The sequence below is a fragment of the Silurus aristotelis genome (assembly GCF_946808225.1).
Source record: "Silurus aristotelis genome assembly, chromosome: 26".
NCBI classification, from domain to species: domain Eukaryota; kingdom Metazoa; phylum Chordata; class Actinopteri; order Siluriformes; family Siluridae; genus Silurus; species Silurus aristotelis.
In genome coordinates, this window is record NC_139599.1 from 15,398,296 (window position 1) to 15,408,740 (window position 10,445).

The following is a 10,445-nucleotide window of genomic DNA, read 5'->3' on the forward strand; positions in this document are numbered from 1 at the left end:
ATTGACACAGCCGGCGTCTCATTATTGTGCTAAATGCAGGGTCCAGGCTTGGAGAAAGATTAGAGTGATAAGGAAGGAGCGGTGCAATGGGCAAATCTTTCTTCTGCTGTTTTTTTTTTCCTCTCAAATTAGTGGTGTGTATATTCTGTGTGTGTGTGTGTGTATATTAGTTTTTTGCTGTATTTCCAGTGCCCACTTTACATATTCCTGAAATCATAAGCATTCTTTTACTTCTAGAAGCACAAATTGTTTCCATCGTTCTGTCTTATTTTATTACAACTACCATTACAAACTATTACAGAATGGTTTTTATGGCATAGTGTCCATGCAGCATTTAATCATCACCAAACAAAAGAAACTATGGGAATTTGTACTTAACATTTTTTCCTAACGCACCCAACAGGTGTCCAGTAGAAACCAACATGTGATCTACAAGTTGCCAAAGGTTATTTTTATGTCCTTAGTGGTATCAAACGTGGCATGTCTCCCATTTAGTACAACAAATTCCAAACAGATCTACAGAAAGCATTACGATTTCAATTAAAACAATTACATTCTAACCATTTTAAATTCTATTGTTTTTCATGGTATCATTTGTTTCAAAACGATCGCAAGTAAAGGTAATAAATATAACATGAATATAACATGAATATAACATGCAGTTGTTCAAAAGCGTTCATGCCTAAGATATTCTGTTGCATACATTCTTTCTTTTCTTTCTTTTCTTCTTTCTTTCTTTCTTTCTTTCTTTCTTTCTTTTTCTTTTTTCTTTGTTCATTCATTGTTTTTTTCTTTATTTCTTTCTTTTTTTCTTTCTTTCTTCAAACATTCACATTCCTTGTTTCTTTCTTTCTTTCTTTGTTAATTCATTCTTTTTTTTCTTTCTCTCTTTTTTCATTTTCTTTTTTTTTTCTTTATACATTCCTTCTTTTCTTTCTTTCTTTCTTTCTTTCTTTCTTTCTTTCTTTCTTTCTTTCTTTCTTTCTTTCTTTCTTTCTTTCTTTCTTCATATTCTTTTTTTCTTTCTTCCTTCATACATTCTTTCTTTCTTTCTTTCTTTCTTTCTTTCTTTCTTTCTTTCTTCATACATTCCTTTTCTTTCTTTCTTTCTTTCTTTCTTTCTTTCTTGTCTTTCTGTCTTTCCTTCTTTCTTTCTTTTTTTTCTTCATACATTCCTTCTCTTTCTTTCTTTCTTTCTTTCTTTCTTTCTTTCTTTCTTTCTTTCTTTCTTTCTTTCTTTCATTAAATTAAACTGTTATATCTTTGATAACTCTACCTGGGTTTGGTGTGTATGAGTGGTCTGAAATACAGTACTGGAAACCACAGGGTCATCAAGTGAAAAGTTCATATGACCCGAGTTGAGTATCTGCTCATTCCTCGTTGCAGTCTTAACCATGCTAAATTGCTTAAAATGCCTGGTCCATTTTCTGCATTCGGCAGACTTTCTTATCCAGACAATAAATTGTAAAACTGTCCGCTGTCATTATTATAGAGAATAGATATCCTGGGGCGAGCACGAGGAGAGTGCTTTTGCTGGCCTCTTTCTGCTTTGGACCGGGGTATATAAGCAAGCTAGAGGGGAATTTAAATAAACAGATTAATGAAATATTTCAATATTTTATTGACTCGCCCTGTTCCCGCCCCCTCACCACCACTCACTCACTCAGCACATTTTCAGTGTGTTACTGTGAGGAAATGTGTTTTGCCTGGTTTTAATTCTGAATTTGTTTAAGTTTTCTTAAAGATCATGACTCACTTTAATACATTTGCCAAGGCTACAGTATGTTTAACTGAGATTGTACCTCACAAACCAAAAACTTTGACAAGTGAAAGTCTTGAATCCAGTGAACTTGATCTTGTATTTTCCATTAGACGATTAACAATAAACCTAATGTTGTTTTGTGTGTGTCTATTTGTAGCCACAAATAGCTTTAAATTTGACTTCTTTCTCCACATTAAAATTATTTGGCTAAAACTTAATTTTAGAAACACAAACCTCTAGGAATGGTCTTCTATTCGGTTTAGTGTAGTCGTGTAATGGGAAAATCTGATCAATTTGATTATATTCCAGATATTTGCAGGTGATAAGGTGTTATCTTTCCTGTGAAGGTCTTCAGTTTGAACCTGAGCTTTCTTTTCCCAGTATATACACTCTGCCTTTACTATTGAAATCTTCCTTTAACCCCTAAGATAGAATCCTGGTTAGATAGAATAATATTATTACTTCAAGAAGAAACATGCAGTGAGTCATTTCTTTTACATGATTGCCTTTTGCCTGTCTTTCCCCTGTCATGTCTGAAGTGTTCTTCAAAGTTCTCTTTCGATTCCTGCTTCATAAATCCAGGTTTAACGTTTTAACCCAGTGCTCGCTCTTCCTTAGCCTTTCCCGGAGGCTTTGGATTAGAGACGTGAGCGCAGCCCTGCTGTTTTGGGTGTGTTTGGGTGCCGTCACTGAGAGCAGCGGTCCAGGGAAAACATTTGGCACAAAACAAAGACACTGTTGGCTGTCATTTCCTCCTCTCTCTCTCTCTCTCGCTCTCTCTCTCTCTCTCGCTCACACGCTCCCTCTGTTTTCCGTGCCTGCAGGAGGTGAGGCCTTCCCTAATGTGCCAAATTACTGAAACACTTGTAAACAAATACTGGCTGGATTGATGCCATGCAGCAGGGTTTTAGCACTAAAATTATACTCCACAGCTCACATGCTGCTCTCTGACTGTACAGACCATTAGTTATCATTTCACCATGACATCTTTAGTTCATTAGCATAATTATGCTTATCTATCTATCTATCTATCTATCTATCTATCTATCTATCTATCTATCTATCTATCTATCTATCTATCTATCTATCTATCTATCTATCTATTATAATGTACAAAATTATATATATACATATATATACACATTGACTAAAATAAATAAAGTTTATATAAATAAAACAAAGGTTTTTTTCTATCTGTTTTTCTAGATATACTAAAATGGCTGCTGGAATGTGAGGGGTGTATTTACTTTTGTGAGATACTGTGTGTGTGTGTATATATATATAATGTTGACAGTAAGACTTGTATGTGCTTTTTTAACATCCCATTTGACACTGAGTCCATTTTCTGTTAAAATAACCTCCACTCTTCTGGGAAGATGTTCCACCAGATTTTGGCGTGTGTTTATGTACATTTCATTCAGCCACAAGATCGCTATTACGGTCAGGTACTGATGTAGGTGAGGTGAGGAGGCCTAGGGTGCAGTCAGCTTTCACATTCATCCCCAAGAGGTTCAGCAGGGTTGAGTTCAGAGATCTATCTCAGGCCACTAAAAATCTTCCACTCTTTCAACCAGATCTTCATGGAGCCGGCTTTGTGCGCAGGGGTATTGTCAAGCTGGAACATGTTTCATTCTTCTGTTTCCATTGCAGATAAAATTCCATGCTAATATAAAATTGTGTTCCTCCAACTTTGTGCTAAGAATTTGGGGATTACATATTACATATGGCTGATATGGTCAGGTGTCCTGATACTTTTGTCCATTTAGTACATGTGTATTTTATATAAGGTCTTTTATGTTATATAACGTAACAGCACGCTTGCTTAAATATTGATAAATTCAGGTTAAAGACAAAAAGCTGTTGTGTAATTCGAAGTTTTAGAAGCATGCAAGCCACTGTGTGTGTTTATGTGTGTAGGAGAGAGAGAGAGAGAGAGAGAAAGTGAGTGAGAGTATATATGTGTGTGTGTGTGATGGTTAAACGGTAATGCAGCATGACACCTCTGAAATGAGATGGTGGTTGCCATGGCAAAGAGCCAGAAGCTCTCTCGGAGGGTGACCGGTGTGCGCCGTAAATGATGTTTGATTAGTATTTAGATCGTGCGCCTTTACACTTCTCCGTCTGGGAGTGCCAGACTGAGCGCTAGCTCTAAAGCTAAATATAACAATAAACAACACTTTACACACAAACACAGTGCCGATTTCACAGGTGTCTTTCAAGGGTTAGTTGAGGATACGTTGCTTATTATAAATGTCCACAGTCTATTCTAAGGTTCTAGCGAGTAACCTGAGAGTATTTTAATACATCAGGAAATGTGTCTGGTAATATCACACCACTTTGTCATCGATCAATTGATTCCCAGTACCACAACACCCTATGGTAACAAACTGGGTCGAAGTGGTCTGAAGCAGGTGGAAGTATTCGATCTATTTATGAGAAATTTTTGCATTGATAAATCACATTACGGGCCAAGGGTCACTTTGCTGTATGAAATGCATGCTAATTGACCAAACAACGTGTAATTGAATCCAATACGGTGGCAGGAAGAGCAAAATGCAGCTCGGTCAGGTGGAAACGAAGCGGATGGGACTGCAGGTGCAGCGTAATGCTGATGGTGTTTGAATGTTTGACAAATCGATGAAAGACACGGTCAATAGTCATAACAGAGACTCCGCAACACACACACACACACACACACACACACACACACACACACACACACACACACACACACACACACACACACACACACACACACACACACACAGACAGACATGGCTACCAGCACAGCATTGTGGTCAAGAGGGGCTGCAGCTGAAGTCTATGAAGTGTGTAAATGTATACATTAAGAAAAGAAGAATCACAATAGAGTTGTAACGATATTATTTTTTCATTTTTTTTAATTTACATGATTAATATTATATTAAGCGTGACAAAGATAAATAGGTTTTACTTGCGTTTGCTAATCGTAATTATTCAATAAATATTACCTTATGTTTGCTAATTAATGAATCATTGCACTACGACACTCTAGTCCAGGTTTGGAACGCATCACTGTCCGTGTTTATAGAGACGTGGTTAGAGCCGAAGGCAGATTCTTCCTTTGTCCATCCATCCTCGTCCCTTTCTCTGCCCCTGCCTGCCACTACGTCCTCTTGTGGCATATATCATGATTCCTCTATAATAGCTCATCTGTCCGCTGTACAAGGAAACGTGTCACCGTTATCGATCTCCGCCCCTGCGCTGTTTAACATTCTCCGCCAGATTCGCAGGGAAAAACGACAGCGAACGCTTCTGATCGCAGATTCTGAGCGTGCTATACACAACGTATTTTTGTCTAATCTAAATGCCAGTCTTGGAGACATGTTGACACCTGATGATCTGAAGGTTAATGCGTGCATCTGCCGGCATTGATCAGTTTGTGTCATAATTTGTGTCTCTCTCTAATGTTTTGTATAATATTTTGTCTGAAATGTTGTTTTTGTTTGTTTTCCAGGAGGCCCTCTAGAGACTTATTGTTCTTCCATGTTGTTTCTCTGTGAATGTTAATGATCTTATTACTGCCACCTGTGTCCCATTTTTCTTATGTATCTATAAGTTGCTCTGTACTTTAGTTTCCTAGCTTGGTGTTTAATTTCGCTTGGCCAGCCTTTCATGTCTCATGGAAGTTTCCCTGTACCAGTGGAACCTTTTGTGGTTTATTTTTGTTGTTTTTTCCCATTTGAGTCAGTCTTTGTATCATCCTTGGTGGTCTAGTGGTTAGGATGCGGCGCTCTCACCACTGCGGCCCGGGTTCGATCCCCGGTCAGAGAACCAACCCCAGCCATTAGGGTTGCACAAGCCTTTGTGCGGGTCCCAAGCCCGGATAAATGGGGAGGGTTGCGTTAGGAAGGGCATCCAGCGAAAAAACATGTGCCAAATCAAACATGCGTATGATCCGCTGTGGTGACCCCTCATGGGAGAAGCCGAAAGAAAGTTTTTGTATCATCCTTTTCTTGTGACTGATACTTGCATCCTGGCCTTGAAAGATAATAATTTCTACTCAACATCTTTCCACTCCCTCTCTGTCTATTTTCAGTGAGTCTGCGCCAATTCTAGATGACGGGACGAGGACCTGAATGCTGTGTTCTGCTGTTGTAACCCCTTCAAGATTCCACACGTATATTGTATATAAATATTCTCTGCTCACCATGGTTGTAAAAAATGATTGAATTACAGTAACCTTTCTGTCTTTTTTCTGTACCGTCTTTTTCTGTCTTTTCCTCTCTCACTAGGAAGTCATTTCCACCTGCACAACTGCTGCTCGTTGATTGTTTTTGTTTGTTATGCCATACTGTATAAACTCTAGAAACGGAAATTGAGTTTTGAAACATCGTGTTACTCGCTATAGAAAATTTCATTTCAAAACGCACAAAAAAAAAAACATTTTCAGACCATCCTCTCACTTCCTACCAATTTCCACCTTCGCCTTGACTTTAGAGGGGGGCATCCTGACCAAGTCAAGCGAAAGTGAGAGACAGATGAACTCGAAGGTGGCCATGTCCAATTACTGCACAATGTGCCCACATTGAAGTACCAGAGGTGTGGGACACTAATGGACGTAGCTGCTGCATGATTTCCTGTCCCAATTTGAGCTGGCGTGAGCCAGTGGTGCGACCACAGCATGAAACGGCTAATGCTGCTAATGGTCCAGGAGGTCATACAGAGAGAGATGTGGTCACCTCCTGTGCTTTCGTTTCATTTTCGAGCCTTCAGGACTGTCCTACGGTGGTACAGAATTATATTACTTTACGATATGTAATCGTTTTAATGACGTTTTTTAATCATTAGGCTTTTCCTTTTTTGCTAATGAGCTAACCAGATTTATTTTGCTCCATTTGTTTATCTGACTTTAACCAACAAATGAAATTGAGCCGAGTCTTATTGCACTTTTCAGGCGAGTGAAAATACGAGGCGACCTGTTACATATGATTGCAATCAGATCCCTGCAAAGTTGTTGTTTGCCAACCAGAGTCTGAGACACATGAGTGGACGGTTGTGGTAAATAATCACATTTGTCTTTTAATTGGTTTGTCCAGAATCTAAGTTTCTTTATAATCCCTTCATATGTTCATATGTATTCGAGATTCCTTTCGTCTGGTTTTTTTTTTTTTTTATGTTCATGCACTCCAATACGTGATCGTTTCTATCTATAGTATCCTTTTACATTTTTGATACATGGAACGTCTTTAGGATGTCTTGGACTAGTAAAGGCATGGCTATTGGTTTATAGCTTCTATAGAGTAAGTGATAACAAGAGTGAACTAATGGTAGAATAGAATAGAATCAAATTTTATTTGTCACATCATTTATAAATATTACAGCATGTAATAGTGCTTTTTACGACTGTCGAATGCTAAAAAAAAAATTGAGATACAATATTAAATAAAATAATAAAAATATAAATTCTAGAAGTATAAAAAAAAATAAGCATTTTTAAGAATTTATCTGCTAGCAATATGATTTCATACTGAACAATTTCCAAACTTTTGCGTACGAATTTTTACAAAGATTAAGATTAGGGTCACGAGTGGGTCAGTGGTCATATCTATTATTGGTTATAATTTAATAAAATAAAAAAACATGAACAAAATAGTGCTATTATAAAAAAAAAAAAACCCTCTAATATTAGGTGGCTGCTGGTTTCTCTAAAGGCCTTCACAAGCCAACGTGTTGTGTTGATGTTTTTATATTGATTAACTCTCATAGGCAGCCGTATGCCTCGAGTTTGATTTACGAGAGTCTTTTGTTTTCGCATTAGCCCTCGGGTCTGATTTCTGGCTACAGCATGCAACCAAATGGTCTGGTCCATATTTAGTGTCGAACTGAATTTTTCCATACAATATAATCGATGACTATATCATCGTATATCATATACTATTGTATATTTGTGTCAAATATTTCAATGCATTTTAATGTATATCATGCACCTTATGTTTCTTGGTGTTGGTTGTTTAAGGCTTTCCTTACACCAAATCTAAACCCTGACCCAGATTGGTACCCAGTGTTAGGTGTTTATATTTAAACCCAGAACACGACCCAATGTTAAATATACAGTAACAAACACACCGAATCAGTAGCTGCTGTAAATGAGTAGAGCTGCAAACACCATGGTGGGGTTAATCGAGAATAACTAAACAAGTAAATCTGGTTAGTGGCACCTCGAAAAAGCATGGCCCCTCCAGCCGTCCATATCCCTCCGTACTTAATGGTCTGCGACAGCAGAGGTCTGTGACGCTCCATCCGGATACGTCCTTCTATTTAACCCTCCTACAGCTCATTATCACACTCCAATCAGTCAGTCGGCTAAATGGGACAGGAGAGACCACATGGCAGGAGAAAAAAAAGACTTCCTCAATGTAGATTAGGCCAATTTGTAAAGCCTGAGAAGAGGAGTTAACTGCACAAGAGGCCGAAGCACACCTTTGCGCTTCAAATAGATTTAAAACGCGTGATGAAATTTTTGTCAGATTGCCATTTGCATTGATTTCCTGAGATAAAAAAATGACCTTTGGTTAAGTGCTTTTATTTACACTGTCATTTTGTGCGTTGCTGTGTACACAATTTGCCACAGAACGCCAGCTTATGCTTATCATTTTCTTGGTTAAGTCAAAATGAAATCCGAATTTTACTTACTAAGCTGACGCTGGTGTGAATGCATTGGATGGAATTGTCAAGTCTGGCAGACTGATCCTGGTTTCCAGATGGGAGAGATTCTTCCTATGCGCTCCTCCATGGCTTTTACTCATTTCCATTGAATGAATCCAAAAATTGCACATTTAAAAAAAATCACAGGACATTTCCGAAACGATTCTAAATTTCTACTATCTAGATATTTATGTCAATTTCTCTGTGTATTCATTTCCTAGACATTAATCTATTGATTATAAATTAATACATTTATGCCTAAGGAGTGAGCCATTGGTGATACTGTTGAGGAAAAGCTTCCTAAGATGGCTTGCGAAAGAAACCTAAAAAAGATCCAGACTCAGAAGGGAACCCATCCTCATCTAGGGTGATGCTGAATAGTCCAATTATAAATCATTTGAAGTGAAATTCATTATAGTGTTATTATAAAGTGTTGAACTGTTTTTGAACTGACTTGAGTACAAAATAGTTTGTGGCCATTATACTCCTAACTCTTCATAGCAAAACTGTATGTATTAATTGCCAGTCCAAAACCTTGTTCATGGTTAAGTAGTAAGTTTTAACATCCACCAATCTCATGTATCTCATGTCTATGTGGAAACATCCTCAGCAGCATCCAAATAAATGAGGACTCCATCCAGAAGAAGAGAATCAATAGTGGGGCATCGTAAAGTCTTATATAACCTGCAGTTGTAGAATAAAACGTAATCATGCATTCGGATACAAGAAACAATCATTAATAATCATTAATTAATAATTTTTGAATTATGTTTTGGAAAGTTTGTGCAACACTAATTAACAATCATAAAGTATAATAATCATTTCATATTGAAAAAGAAACGATGCTTCTTTTAGAATTGGCAATATGAAAAACAATACATCAGAATGTGTCATGAAACTTTTTGACCCTTCCAGATGTTTCAAACATGTGTTTTGGGAACATCCCATTCCACATTGAGTTTCCATTTGCTGTTAGAATAACCTTCACTCTTTTGGAAAGATGTTCCACTAGATTTTGCTGTGTGCTTGTGGAGATTTGTGAGATTCATTCAGCCACCAGGGTGTTAGTAAAGCGCTGGTGTAGGTGAGGTGAGGAGGCTTTGGGTGCAGTCGTCTTTCACATTCATCCTAATTGTGTTCAGCAGGGTTGCAATCAGAGCTTTATAGCAGGCCACTCAAGAGCTTTCACTCCATATCTTCAATCTGGAACAGGTTTTGGTATACAAAAAACTTTTCTGGTAGTAGTTTGGTGAAGAACAACATGGCTGGAAGAGACAGAGCTCTCAATACTTTTGCCCATATAGTGTGTATCTAAGACATACATGATGTATAACGCATTATAACACACCACTGTATTTCTGAACTGTAACATTACAGATAATAGAGCATTTTGTGAGATTATGGACATGGACTGAGGTAAATGAAAGGATTTTTGTTGCAAACAGATATAAGAAGACATTATAAAGCATAAAGCATTGTGTAACTATAACTAGGTAAGAGTATATGACGCAGTTTGTTTTGAATATATTCTGCCAGTATGTTATTATGCTGCATCTTTCAGCACTGACCTCACTGCGTCCTTCAGGAGGAGGGTTGTCACGGGCCAGGGGTCACATGACTTCGTCAGGAAATATGGCTGTCTTCAGCGGCAGGTGCTGCACGGAAGAGTTATGAACGCTTTCTCCGTGGGATGCAGAGATGAAGGCAGAGGTCAGGGATATTGATGGAGGCCAGCCTGCGCTTCTCATCCCTCTGAGGCAGGGAGCAGGGTGACAAGGGCTCTCTGTCAAACTCTGGCATGCAGGTTAATGTATTAATTGACTAGTAAACAGGTCCCTGGGAGAGACAGAGACTCTCAATGACGAACTCTGTACTGGCGTGTGGTGGAGGCGTAGGCACTTCTTCTCAGCTTCTTAGACACAACATCGAGATTAGCCAAAACAATGGAGGCGAAGTAAGTTATATCTTATACTTGGTTATGTATGGCTGATCAGTG